The 14468-nt window shown below is 35.7% G+C and overlaps 2 long non-coding RNA genes across 2 annotated transcripts in view; one reads left to right on the top strand and one right to left on the bottom strand.

The window, feature by feature from the left end:
• The window catches only part of LOC134761938 (uncharacterized), a 40185-nt gene that overhangs the window by 11926 nt on the left and 13791 nt on the right, over nucleotides 1-14468 (bottom strand). The gene's annotated exons all lie outside the window — the stretch shown is intronic.
• The window catches only part of LOC134761937 (uncharacterized), a 45433-nt gene extending 30965 nt beyond the window's left edge, over nucleotides 1-14468 (top strand). The window contains exon 2 of the long non-coding RNA XR_010141161.1: nucleotides 1-14468. This exon is cut by the window's left edge and continues 25733 nt beyond it. This is a non-coding gene — a long non-coding RNA (uncharacterized LOC134761937).

The following is a 14468-nucleotide window of genomic DNA, read 5'->3' as shown; positions in this document are numbered from 1 at the left end:
AAAGTTACAATTAAAAAAGACAAATACACACAATTAGCTTTGGGTAGTGTCTCGGAGGGTTAGAGGGTAGAACAGAATACAGAGAGAAGAGCTATCAATAATCTGATTCTGGAAATTGGTATAATTCACTTAGTGTAGTTTTACTAGAGTCCTTGACCATTTCTCACATTTTCTTTATGAGAAAGCATTTCTTAGGATCACATACCCAAATGATTGTGAAAGAAAGAAAGAAACAAAAACAGAGATATACCATTGAGAATCATATGTAAAAATCTGTTTCCTAAAATAAAAGCTATCTCTTTTAAATATATTTATATCTCATATACATAAATATATATGTGCATATATATTCAAAAATAAATATATACATATATGATTATAAAATAAATTTGACATAACATTTGGAAAGGAAAGGAGAGAGAAAAGAAGAATGAGTCGCTTCTAATTTTAACAACCTAATGAACAAATCTTAGCAATTTGTATATATTTTCTTGTAGGCTTTATTCTAAATACATATGTTTTACAAAGTTATAGGCATGCAATACATACAATTTTGTGTCCTGCCCTATTAATAGTTTTTATACATTTTAACTATTTCATGCTTAAAAATATATTTTAACCTTTGTATAATATAGTTTGCTTTATTTATTCATCTATTCCTTTTTAAAAATTGAGTGACAAAAGCATGGTACTATACTAAGAATGTGAAAATTAATGAAACATGGTTATTGACCTCAAATACTTTATAGCTTTTTGGGGGAAGAAAATAGGCATATACCAAGAAAGTACAATAGAATTTTGTAGATACTGTCCTGGTCTGGCCTGCTAAAACAAAAATATCATAGACTGTGTGGCTTATAAACAACAGAAAATTATTTTTCCCAGTCCAAGAGGCTGAAAATCCAAAATCATGGTGCCAGCATGAACCAATTCTGGTGAAGGCCCTCTTCAGGGATGAGGACTGCTATCTTCTTGTTGTGTGCTCACATGGTGGAAAGAAAGTTACCTATGTCTCTTGGGTACCTATAATAATGACTCTAAATCCATTAATGAGGGCTCTACTTTTATGATCCAATTACCTTCTAGAGGCCCCACATTCTAATACCGTCACATCGGGGCTAGGATTTTAACATAGGTCTTTGCAGGGCACCCAAACATTTGGTCCATAGCAGGTGCATGGACCTGCTATGGTGCATGGACCTGTAGATTTATGTAGCGAGTAGTTTGGAAAGCCAAAAAAGGAAATGGTCAATCCCCCTTTGGGGAAAGGGTCCTAAAATGCTTCATTAAGAAAACATTATTTTGAAGGATGGCTACAAGTTCTTGAAGTTGAAATCCTAGGGGAAGCAAGAGAAGTTGAAATTTCAGGCAAAAGGAAAGCAGAGACAAGGAGACTGGGCACATGGGATGTGCCAAGGCATTGCAAACAGCTCCTTCTCACAGAAGCTCCTGGCATGAGAGAGATAGGCTGTATATCATCAGGAGCATAAAAAAGAGGTGTTTAAAAATCATGGGAAGAATCAAAGCTAGCACAATTTCCTTTGTGTTTGAATTACATCACCCTGGTACAATAGTGACATGTGATCAAAAAGAGGCACAACTAATGTTACATATGTTTTCTAAATATTTGTGACAAAATTGGGTCCATATTGTATAATGATCTTTAATCCTATTGATTTAACTACTTACTATATTTTCTGACACCATTTCATGGTTTTGAGGATATTAATACGTAGCAGGGAAAGTCAATCCTGAAAATACCTTGTTTACTTCATCTCTCCAGAAATGTGTAAACTATATGTCCCATTTAAAAGTCTCTGAGTGGCCAATTCATCTTTTAATATGAAATTTTTTTTTACATAAAAATAAAGCATGTATACCATAAAACAATGAAAATCCACAGGGTTTAAGTGGAAAGTAAAGCTTCAATTCCTACACCTCCAAAGTTCCTGCTACAGTCCCCATCCTCACTCTGTCATTTTAGTGTATTTAGTTCCTCTGGTGGCCACCAGCAACATTCTAAATAATATTATTTCAACTCTGTGTCTTACTTTTTCAATTTTAAAGCATATCTACTCTTTCAATACACTGAAACCATCCTCACAATTCATTAGTTACCTAGTTTTTTTCAAATCATTTTATTTATGATGCTAAATAATATATTTAAATCTTTCTATTTCTTAAGCCAAAGTTATTATATAAATATTACTCTTCATAGAACAAAGCAGCTGCTGGACTTATACAGAATAAATTTAATTCCATGTTTTGTGCTTGAAAAATAATGTGTTTCAAGCATTAAATTCAAGTGTAAGCATTTTCTTACTGGCCACCAATTGCTCATTATTCCTCCACATGTTCACACACTTCGTATTTTGATTATGGTTTTATTGAACAACTTTTTTCCCCCTGGCATTTCTAAATTCCTTTTTTTCTTTTTAGTTAACAAAATATATTTGTACCTTCTTCAACATCTCATGGAGATCTTCCAGTTTTTTCTTCATGCAATATTATAAATGAAATTAAACTTTTGTTTGAAAATACTATTTGTATGAAGACTTTGACTTCCTACTCTAATTCAGATGAATTGATTTTCAATACTGTTTTATAGACTGATATTCTGGAAATTGTTTTCATACTAAAATAGTTCCCTTTTTTCATGGAGACCACATTTTTGGCTTTTTAATAATTTTTTATTTATGTATTTTATTTTTATTTTTTTATACATGAGGTTTCACTATGCTGCCCAGGCTGGCCTCAAACTCCTAGGCTCAAGTAATCCTCCTGCCTCAGCCTCCTGAGTCTTTCTCTTTTTTGGATTTATTTATATTTTTTCTTTGTACTCTAACTTGTTTTGCTGGAGCACATCCTCAAGAAGTTTTTTGTTTTTTTTTCTGTGCTTTTTCAGAATGAGTAGATGAAAGAATTTGGATGATTGCTAGATGATATAAACTAAAATTTTATATTCACAATCATTTTATTTTTCAACTTTGAAGACATTGCTTCATGGTCTTCCAGCATGCACTGGTTTCTATTTTCTTGTATATTTTAATGAGAGTGTGGTACTAACCCAATGATTACTACTTTATTTTTGCTTTCCGAAAACTCAAAATCTTTTGTCTTTGGTGTTCTGACATTTCACAAGGGCATGTCTTGATTCATCTCTTTTTAAAGTCATCTTATTTAATAACTGATAGATCATTTGATATTAAAGTTCAAGTCTTTCTTTGGCTCTGCAAAATATTGTCCATGTAGTATTTTTCCCTATTACTTCTTAGAGGAGAAGGTAGAAGTACACATTGTAGATACAGATTAAGTTCAAATCCCATATCCATTACTTTTATGGTATAAGAATTTAGGCAGGTGACTTAACATTTCTTTAGAATAGTTTTCTTATTTGTAAAATGGGTATGTCATAGTACTTAAGTCATAGGGTTTTTATGATGATTAAATAAGGGAAAATATATACAGCACTTAGAACAGTGACTTACATTTAAGCCCAGCATAGTATATAGACTGCATAGCAAATGCATAGCATTTTATATAATTGTAACCTATAGATTCTTTCTGAAATTTCTCTTATTATTACATATTGCCACTCCAGATTCATAGTTTATCTTACATTTCTATTATATTTTCCAATTTTCATCTTTTTTAATACTCTAGCAGTGATAAAATTAGGCCAGAATGCTGGATCTAATCTAAAGATTTGGGGGGCTGAACAAATTTTAAAATTTTATTTAATTGCAAACATTTAAACAGGCAGTTTCCCATTAAAACATGTACTTCTGACTCCTCTTGAAAAATAACAGGCTCTTTTAAACCTGAACGACTTGCAGAGCCACACAGAATGGCGAAGCTGAGTTTGAGGTCTTGTGTACTCTCCTGAGGCATGTCCACTTGCAGGTTTCGTGTGTTTGTGTGCAGCAGGAGCAGAATGTCTCTTGACCATGCAAATGTGGGGTTTATTTTAAAATATCAAAACTCACATTCAGTTTAGCTCTTCCTAGGCAGGTTTTTCCATTTATTTTAAAAATGTAGATCTTAAGTGCAAACTCTGCTACAGCCGGTCTGAATTTCAGAAGACGGGAAGAGAGACATGCTCCACTGTTTGCCTTTGGTCCTTTCCGTCACCTGGATTGCTGTCTCCTACTAGAGGTCTGTTAGTCCAGAGGCTTTTAAAATAACCTGCCCTTTCCCTTGTTTTGAAGATTTTGTTTTGTTTTAAGAGCTTCTATTATTTTTGTTGTTTGATGCTCATTCTTTTTTAAGTGGGAAGCGATCCATCCCAGTGTCGTGTTTATCCTGGGCCCATTGTCTGTTCATCTGAGTGCTTACTAAATCTCCTTTTCGTAATGCTAGCTGGAGGGTAGGTTGATATATTCTGCTCCTAGACCAATTTCCAGCAACAGTAAGCATTTGTCCTTTGGCTTCTACAGCACCAAGGTATAATTTTCTCCTATTCTTATTGCCTGGATCTCTTACTCTGATACCATGGAGTTTATGAAAAACCACCATTCCTAGAATGCCCTAGCACCTGGACTCCTCCTGTTGCCACTCCACAGCCAGTGACTAACTAACTGATCTGGGATGAGGCCTCTCAACATGCAACCCTCTTCTGCCCAATGCTCCCTGCCCTATTATTTTGTAGGAATTACAGTCTCCAAATTGATGTGGCAAGAAAATTGCTAAAAGGGAAAGAGAACCAGCAATACAATGATCTCCGCAAAAAGCAGTAGAGGGATGGTTGCTCAGGTTTCATTACTACAAAAGTGGGTGTGGAGATGTGGGGAGTAAGGACACGTCAGAAAAAGATAGACAGGAGATTTTATTATCTTCCTTTAAGCTGGCAGGTTTATTTGGGGTGGGTGGGTAGAATATTTTAAATGAGTATCAACTTCTATTCAAAAATTACATAGATATGTAACTCATGGTTAATAAAAATCTCTGATTTTGTCCAGCAGTTGACTTTCAGTAGTTTTGGTCTCTATTTCCCCTTTTTTTGGTTTTGTTTGTTGCCCATATTCTAGTAAGAAGAAGGAAGAGACTGAGGTAAGTGTCCATTTTTAACACGTATCTGTTGAAATCTGTTGTAAACACAGTAAGGAGTTTTGTATATAACCAAGTAGCTTTACTAAGGTAATTTATGAAGTATCTGTTTCATAATGCCTACAAAGAAATAATGAATAGATTTAATTATATTAATTTAATAGATCAAATTATTTTACTTTTTGTGGAGTTTTTTTCATGTTTCCAGTTATCTTTATTTTTTGGTGCATTGACTGGTCATGTCCTTTGAGCTAAAGTTTTTGTGTATTTTTTATCAATTTAAATAACCTTTTACAAAATAAAAATATCAACTTTTTCCCATCCTTCATGCTGTATGTGTTTTTTCTAAGTCTGTTTCATAACCTTTGCTGTAGTAGAAGTTGTTTATATTTATATGTGAATTTTTCTGTACAATGTAGTGGTTGAGTACAGTTTGGAATCAGCAGGGATGAATATGAACTCTGAAATCAATTAGGTAACCTTGGACTAATCACTTAACCTTTCTTAATATTTTTATCTTGTTTGTAAAATAGAAATAATAATATTATTTTCATCATGAGGGATGTGGATATTAAATGAGATAATGATATGGACAGGAGGCAGAGGCAGAAAAGGGCAGGGTCCCTGGCAAAGCCCCACCCTGAAGCCTGAACCCAAGGCCCAAAGTAAGAGCATGCATTCCTCATTTCTTGCCTGAATGTCGCCTTTTCCAAAACCACCTTGGCCGGCCACAACCCCCATCCTGTACCCATAAAAACCCCAGACTCCATTGGCAACGGAGCAGCAGAGAAGGAGAGAAGAGAAGAAGCATCTGAACGTTGAGAGGAGAAGCAGCAGCTGGACATTGGAGACTACAGTCAGAGAGGAGTTCAAACAGAGATAGTTGGAGAGAAATTTGGTCAGACAGCCGAACTCCAGGGAATACCACCTTCTCGCTCCATCCCCTTCCCAGTCCCCCTTCCCACTGAGAGCCACTTTTATCAGCAATAAAATCCTCCACATTCAACACCCTCCAATTTCCTTGTGTGACCTCATTCTTCCTGGACACTGGACAAGGACCCAGGTGTGGGCACAGAAGGCTGTTATACTGACCCTCCACTGAGTTGTTTAGCACTTTACGCTGTCCAGAGATAGCAAAGCTAAAAGACTGCACTGTAACACACACCTTCTGGGGCTCCAGGGCGTCGTGGGCAACCCTAGAGGCTGCCACCACAGGCCCACACAAAATTCTGCTTCTGCCAGTTGCCCAGAAGTGCTCATCCTGATCTCTTCACCTGCTCTCCTGCATGCTCCCCCTTCCACAAGGGGTTGAGAGCTGTGAGATGAGTAAGCAAGGCACCACTTTACAAGTCCCTCGAAGGGGTCAAGGGAACTACTCCATTTCATTAAGACATGGAAGTTCACAGGACTAAACCTGCCACACAGTAAACATCAATACATGTCAATCTTTGTCAATTTTTTTTAACTTCCTAATTTTTTGAGTTTCAGTTGTGACTAAACTTTGAAGCAGTTTTGTTTGTTTGTTTTTGGGGCCAGAGTTTTGCCCTTGTTGCCCAGGCTGGAGTGCAGTGGCGCAATCTCGGCTCACTGCAACCTCTCCCTCTCGAGTTCAAGCGATTCTCCTGCCTCGGCCTCCACAGTAGCTGGGATTACAGGCCCCTGCCACCACGCTCGGCTAATTTTTTGTATTTTTAGTAGAGATGAGGTTTTTCTATGTTGGCCAGGCTGGTCTCAAACTCCTGACTTCAGGTGATCCACCCATTTCGGCCTCCCAAAGTGTTGGGATTACAGGCGTGAGCCACCGTGCCAGCCTGCAGCAGTTTTATGAGTATCCTAGTGCATCCTTTAATTATTTCTGTGACACGATTTTTTTAATGTAACTATTTAATACATATGGTATCTGTTTTGGTATACCGATGAATTCAGGATCTTAGATATCATCCCCCAGTATTCTAAGTACTTTTAAAACACTTTATTGAATATTATTTCTTCCATATTAATATGTTAATTTCATTAGATACCCAATTCTTAAAAAACATAGTGACACCTGTGACATTAATTATTCTGAGCTGTTAAAATGTCTATTCATACCTCAGGGTGAAAATATTTTAATTATGGTAGCTTTATAATTTGTTTGATTATTTAATGATACCAATTCCATTCAAATCCACTCACAAAGACAAAGGCCTGGATTCTAGGTCTAATCTAGGTTGTCTTTTAGCTGAATGGAATGGAATAAAGAATGATTAATTCAAGAAGCCTCATTTTCAAGAATTCAAAAGGCCTCATAATTCAAGAAGAAAGGAAAAGCAGAGACTAGAAAAGAAAGGAAAAGAAAAGAAAAGAAAAAAAGATAGGCTATTCAACTTTTTCATCAACCCATATGGTTAAATGGAGGAAAGCAGGAACATAGGTAAGAAAGAGAGAGAAGCCACGAGGCTAAGAATTAGAGATTTATCCAGGATGAATTACAAGAGCAAAGAGAATAGCATAAGCTGCTTTTTGTAGCTCTTAAAAATAGGACAATGGAAAGTAGTTAAAAATGCCAACAAGACCTGACATTGACTTTCGACCATGTTGCCTTTTTTAAAGTTTATTTTTACTTATACTTGTTCATTTTTCCAATTGAATATAATCATCCCAGCTTTGCCACTTACTAGCTTAATTGATTTCTCAGTCACTTAACCTCTGTAACTCTGTTCTCATTTGCAAAATAGGGATAGTAAAGTCTGCCTGTAGGGAACCTTAGGTATAAAAACACAAAACCTGGCCCGTGGTTATTAAAAGGAAAACAACCAACTTCCAACATGGTAGTTCACCTTTTCACTTTTATTATTTATTTTTTGTAACTATATAGATAAATGAGCCTGGATCTCAAATCAAATGATATGAATAACATGATTAGTGGAAAGTGGATAAATAGGAATGCTTTTTCTCTCTAAATCCTTTATCTCTGAGATTGTAATTTCCTGTTCTCTCCTATGCCCATTGTTATTGCCAATCTACATTGAAGGTAGCGGTGGCCAAATTCAGGCCCATTCTGCTGCTAGTCCTTGGTAGCTCCTCATTGCTTGCTAGCACTTGGAATACTCTTCCAAGCCCTCTTGCAAGGGCTAACAAGAAATGTTACACATGCTTGGATTTGCTAATGAATAATTGACTTGGAGCCTTTTTGGTTAAAGATCTTTCAGGAATGCCAAAACAGTAAAACTGAGCCTAAGAAAAAATTGAAGTTGCCCGAGTCAGAAATCCTAGCTCCTAGTCACTCCATCCTCAGGGAATCCACTTTCGAGTTCCCTCTCTTGGTTTTTTTCTATGAGTCAGAGGCCAGGCTACCCACTTCCCCTCAGCATGGCGAGAAGAGGCACACTCTTGAGTACCTAGCTAGTCTAATGGTTATAGCATCTTACTTTTAGCAGCATCATTTTATTTTAAAATAACCAAAGAGTAATTTTAATCTTGCTTTCCACGAAGCTGTAAGAAGAAAAACCTGCCTGCATAATTTATAGGGGAAGGAATAGATCAATGGGGCTGTGAACAGCTGCATGACACCACAATGTTAGTGTGATGAGACACACTGTATGTGCAGTGCTGGTTAGTCTTGTTGATGATGATGGCATTGTTGTTACTGAATATAACTTGGAAAGCAAAATTTTATTGAAATCTACTATATTGGTCACAATGAATGAACACTAAACTTTTGGAGAGTCCTGGCCAGTGGGAAAATTGATCTGCAAAACACAGGTTTGGCTACAGAGTTCATTATTATAACTTTTGGATCTACTTCTGATCATGTTCTTTTCAGTGAAAGTACAAGTGCTCTGATAGAGGATACATGCCAATGCTCCACTCTTCTCTGTTTAGAAAACAATGCTGCAAAGCATATTTTATAAATAGATTAAAATGATTACCAATATGCAACAAATTCTGCTTTTCATGTGTTCACAATTTTTTCTAATACAGGCTTAGAACTGTGCCAGATCAACACACCAAATGCTTTCCCAACTGCTGATAGGAATAATGCTGTTCCATTCTGGATCACTTAGTGTGGAGTTCTAGGCCTAACTTCACCTTTTAAAGTAATATTTCAGGGGCCCTGTGATTATATTTTCCAATCCAAGAGCCATTGATCATGAGCTGGTGAAAACTTGTATAAATTAGAAAATAAAATGATAATTTTTTCATTGATGTGGACTGAACAAAACTTTATTGCCATTTTTACTTTTGTCTAAGCTTTTCCATGTGTAATGTGAAGAATATAATGCTATTCATAAGCTCAATGAAGTGTTTAACAGACTAGCTAGTTTATTACTGGTGAAAAATGAGGAATAATTGTATAAAGATAATCTTGAAAAAAATGACCAACAGTAAACAAACATGGAGACTATATAATCAAAATGCCCTAAACAGCTTATGAAAGAAGACTGAAAACCTATTGATGTGACTGTTGATTAAACTGATCATGTTGTTGAAGTATATTAGCATGTTCATGCACACTGAAGACTGAATCACTGAGCCACGGTGTGAGATGTATGCATTTTTTTTTTGGCAGTAAGTTTTATATCATCAAGCACTGGCATTTTGTTGAAAGCCTACTTTTGTTCTATGAAGGGTATGCTGTAAACTGATGTCCTTATAAAGCAAGGGTTGTTTTTCAATCTATTGAGCTCTAATAGAAAAAGCATCCAGGTAAAATAATACTGTATATGGAATTTTTTTAAGATTGTGTAGCTTTTAAAATACGTATGCACTTTTGGCTACCAGATACTTCCTTATAACCCCTTTATGGAAAATTATTTGAAATCAAACACTGCAATATTTATTGAGTACCTACTATGTGACACTCAGTGTGCTACATGCTTTTACTTATCTGATTTGATCTGAATGAACAATAGGAAATGTTTGTAAGTAAAAAGATATGGACAAATGTGTCTAATTGTGCCTTTTCAAGATGCAATGGGGCAGTAATATATGTGAGTTCTGAACCAATCAATCACCTTAGAACACAAGGTGAATTTTGATTAGTCCAATGCTCAGAAACCTCTTTCAAATTTTGCAAGCTTTACTATATCCTGGAATTCCAAATATCATGCTGTTTTTCCTACCTTTGTTCTTCTGCACTGATAGTTTTTAAAATGAAAGCCTTAATCTGTATTATATAGGATCATTAATTTCTGCATTTTACACTTGAGCAACAGCACTCTGATTATCTGCTGCAATGAAAAGTAAGCAGCCCTGCTTTTGCAGACTTAATTACCTACTGCAGGGCCTTTCTTCTCCCGTTACCACAAACAGTCTGAAAATGGGGTCAAAAGCATGATTAGAAACCAAATTAGCCACTGAATCCAGAAAACAAACATGGAAACAGATCCAATAAGTCATTCTGATACTGAAATCAGTCTCTATCAAACCTGGTTTTATCCAGAGTGTCTCTTAATTCGATGTTCCCTACAAGAACAAAGCCACACAGCAAAGACAAGCCAATGATTTGTGTATCTGAGAAAATAAAATCAACTTAATAATAGAAGTAAGGGATCACTGTTATGGGGGGGGGTCAGAATCAGTCTAGATAACAGGGTCTTTTAAATAATTGGCTTGTAGGTTACATGCGAGAAAAATGCTCTCATAGTTTTTAAAAATAAATCTTCAGATTTTAGCTTAAAATGGCAGAAAATAGGTAAGTTGCTGGTTTATAAACAATGTTTATAATAATTAAAATATTAATATTAGTCTTGCTTTTTCACATAGCTGTCCTTTATTTGAGAATTTCATTATATACCATTTTATGGATGCTTTCTAAATCCCTGTCAGTTGATATGACAAATTTCATCCATTTAGTATTTTTTCTTAATCACATACAGGTTCCGAGCACAACACTAAAGTGTCAAGAGAATTTGAAGGCATTTTCTAGCTACATGTAAAAGAAGATATCATATAGATTAAGTCTTCCTTTTCAGGAACTTCAGTGAACGGTAATAGAATTTTATACCAGAAATGAAATGCTAATCGATTTACATTAACTGGAATAATAGTGTTTACTTATAATACTGATAAGAACAGTACATGATGATCTAATTTAAAAGATTGTGGGTCAAGACAACTACTGTTTAAAAATAGGTATAAAAGGCAATAGGGAAATAAAATGATAAAATATTTAAGGAACATACAGGGAAATGAGTCAATAAAAACCAGTTATAAGAGATCATTCAGTTCCATTTGGAAATTGCTTACTTGAATATATTGCACACAATTAAATGCAACTAGTCACAGTAGCTAAAGCTTAAAATATCAAATTCAATTCCACTTTATTTATAGGATGAATGTTCAGAAAAGAGATTGTTTAACAAGATTTACCTTCAGTAAACAGTCTTGACTAAATCATCTGCCTATATTTAAAAATCATTGTTATATATTTTAGGTGGCTACATTTCCGTAACGTATAATCCCCACAGTCATTTTGGCTCTAGAATAATTATCTGTAAATCACCATGCCCATTGCAAAAATTAAGGAAGTACATAGGTTTCTTTAGGATAGCTATTCCTTCTCTAGATTTCTTTCCATTTTATTTGTGTCTTATCTAAACTCTTTAATCCTGTCATAACTGGAGAAGAAAAAGCCTAAATTCCATAATGAACATAACCAGGTCTCCATAACTACAGTAAGGAAGGGTTGGAACAGTTATATAGTGAATATATGTGAAGCATATGGAAGAGACAGGATTAGCTAGATCACAAATATTTTCCTTTAATCAAAATTCATTTTCTTCAGAGGGGGCAATAGTGTGTATAGAGTTAGAGGAAGATTCTTTTTGTTTGAGTTGTCCAATAATTTGATGAATGCTTCAATTTTGTGACTGCAGACTTAACTAAAGTGAAGACTGAAAGCTCACTGAATTAGTTTTGAAACAACCTTAGAGATGGACTACTATTTTCTGATTCTGCAGAGGATATCAGGAAAATGTAATGTCCATGTATTATTGAACTGAGGATATTTTCAAGGAGAAAATGATCTCATTGTTACTAGCTCATTTTTCTAGAGCTATTTTCTCTCATCAAGGGACCATTGTCCAGTGAGTATAATTTTGGAGCAGAAGAGCCTTGCTGCCTATTCACGTTGAGCACACCTCTGTTACCTGCCTATTCGTATCTTGAGGAATTGTGACACAAGATTCAATCAGTTGATCAATATTTACTTTTTGCTGAGGCAATTTGTGTGTGGAGTATATAAAAGATCTCAAAGACCTCAAAAACTTTAAAAACTGGCAACCCTCATAACAAAATACATTCAGTAAAAGTGAGTTGTGGGACCTTAGAATATATGCTTTAGAATCTTGTCCTTTCCTCATATGGGGCATGAGGCCTTACCCAAATTAGACATTTTTGAGACTCAGTCTTTTTCCCTATAAAGTAAAGATAGAATTATCCAATTCAAAGAGATTTTGTGGAGATTAGAAATACTGCATTTTTTGCACCTAGCATATAATATGTGCCAAGAACATGGTTGCTAATTATGATTATAAATTCCTCACAGCAATCCTATGTATAAGCACATGATATATAATACAAATGCATGTGTTCCAGCAACTATCTATAAGGTGGTTTGGAAGACAAAGATATAGGCAGAAAACAAATAGAAATTGTAGAAACCTAAACAAGTGGTGCTAAGGAAGTGAGATGATTATTTGGAAACATAATGGAAAAGCAGGATTTGGTAGAAAATACAAAGAAAGAACTGAAGGGACTCAGTGGTAGTTTGGACATAGGTACAAAGAAAATTGAAATACATAACATTCAGTATATAACTACGTAAAATTTACAATGTTTGACCATCAACCAAAGATTACCAGGCATACAAAGAAAGGAGAAAACATAACCCATAATGCAGAAAATAAATGCTCAATATAAATCTCCCTGGAACTGACACACTTGTTATAATTAGCAAGTTCTACATATTACCCAGACTAAAAAATAAACTGCACTTCTAAATACAGCTAGAAAAAAGAAATAAAATTTAAAAAACAATATTAGGTAAAGTATTATCAATATTTTAAATACATAGGAATAGGAATAAATGTACTAAAAGATTGCCACATAGAAAACTCAAAACATTAAGGAACACCTAAATTAGCAGAGGTGTATACTACGTATTACACACATAAATTGAAGGAAATAATATTGTAAAGATGAACATTTCTCCCAAATTGATTCATAGATTGAATGCATTCTCAACCAAAAATGTATTTTTCTGGAATCTGACTAACTCTAAAATTAATAGAGAATATCAAAGGCCAAGCTCAGCTGACTTATTTGTGATGAAGATGAACAAAGTGGGATAACTTGCTTTACCATTGATATGGTTTGACTCTGTGTCCCCACCTAAATCGCATCTTGAATTGTACTCTCATAATTCCCACATGTTGTGGGAGGGAAACGGTTGGAGATAATTTGAATTACGGGGGCAGTTGCCCCCATACTGTTCTCATGGTAGTGAATAAGTCTCACAAGACAGATGGTTTTATCAGGGGTTTCCATTTTTGCACCCTCCTCATTTTCTCTTGCTGCTGCCATGTAAGAAGTGCCTTTCACAAGCTGGCCACAGTGGCTCACATCTGTAATCCCAGTACTTTGGGAGGTCGAGGTGAGTGGATCACCTGAGGTCAGGAGTTTGGGACCAGCCTGACCAACATAGTGAAACCCCGTCTCAACTAAAAATACAAAAAAATTAGCTGGGCATGGTGGCAGGCACCTGTAATCCCAGCTACTCGGGAGGCTGATGCAGGAGAATTGCTTGAAACCAGGAGGCAGAGGTTGCAGTGAGCTGAGATTGAGCCACTGTTCTCCAGCTTGGGCAAAAGAGCGAGATTCTGAAAAAAAAAAAAAAAAAAAAAAAGTGCCTTTCTCCCCCTGCCATGATTCTGAGGCCTCCCTAACCATGTGGAACTGTAAGTCCAATTAAATCTCTTTTTCTTCTCAGTCTTGGATATGTCTTTATCATCAGTGTAAAAACAGACTAATAAGCCATATATCAAGAGTTACTCAAGAGTACAGTTATTAAATGATTGGATTGTGCAAAGGTACCATATACAGCCTTGAGAGATACTACAAAGATAAAAATAAGAGATTGGGCATGGTGGCTCATGCCTGTATTCCCAGCATTTTGGGAGGCTGAGGCAGGTGGATTGCCTGAGCTCAGGAGTTCATGACCAGCCTGGGCAACATGATGAAACCCCATCTCTACTAAAATACAAAAAATTAGCTGGGCGTGGTGGCGTATACCTGTAGTCCTAGCTACTCGGGAGACTGAGGCAGGAGAATTGCTTAAGCCCAGGAGGCAGAGGTTGCAGTGAGCCTAGATCACACCACTGTACTCCAGCCTGGGCAACAGAGTGAGACTCCATCTCAAAAAAAAAAAATGATGAAAA

Source organism: Pongo abelii, chromosome 7 (assembly GCF_028885655.2).
Source record: "Pongo abelii isolate AG06213 chromosome 7, NHGRI_mPonAbe1-v2.0_pri, whole genome shotgun sequence".
NCBI lineage: Eukaryota > Metazoa > Chordata > Mammalia > Primates > Hominidae > Pongo > Pongo abelii.
The sequence above is the reverse complement of the archived record's forward strand: the minus strand, read 5'-3'. Positions and strand labels throughout refer to the sequence as shown.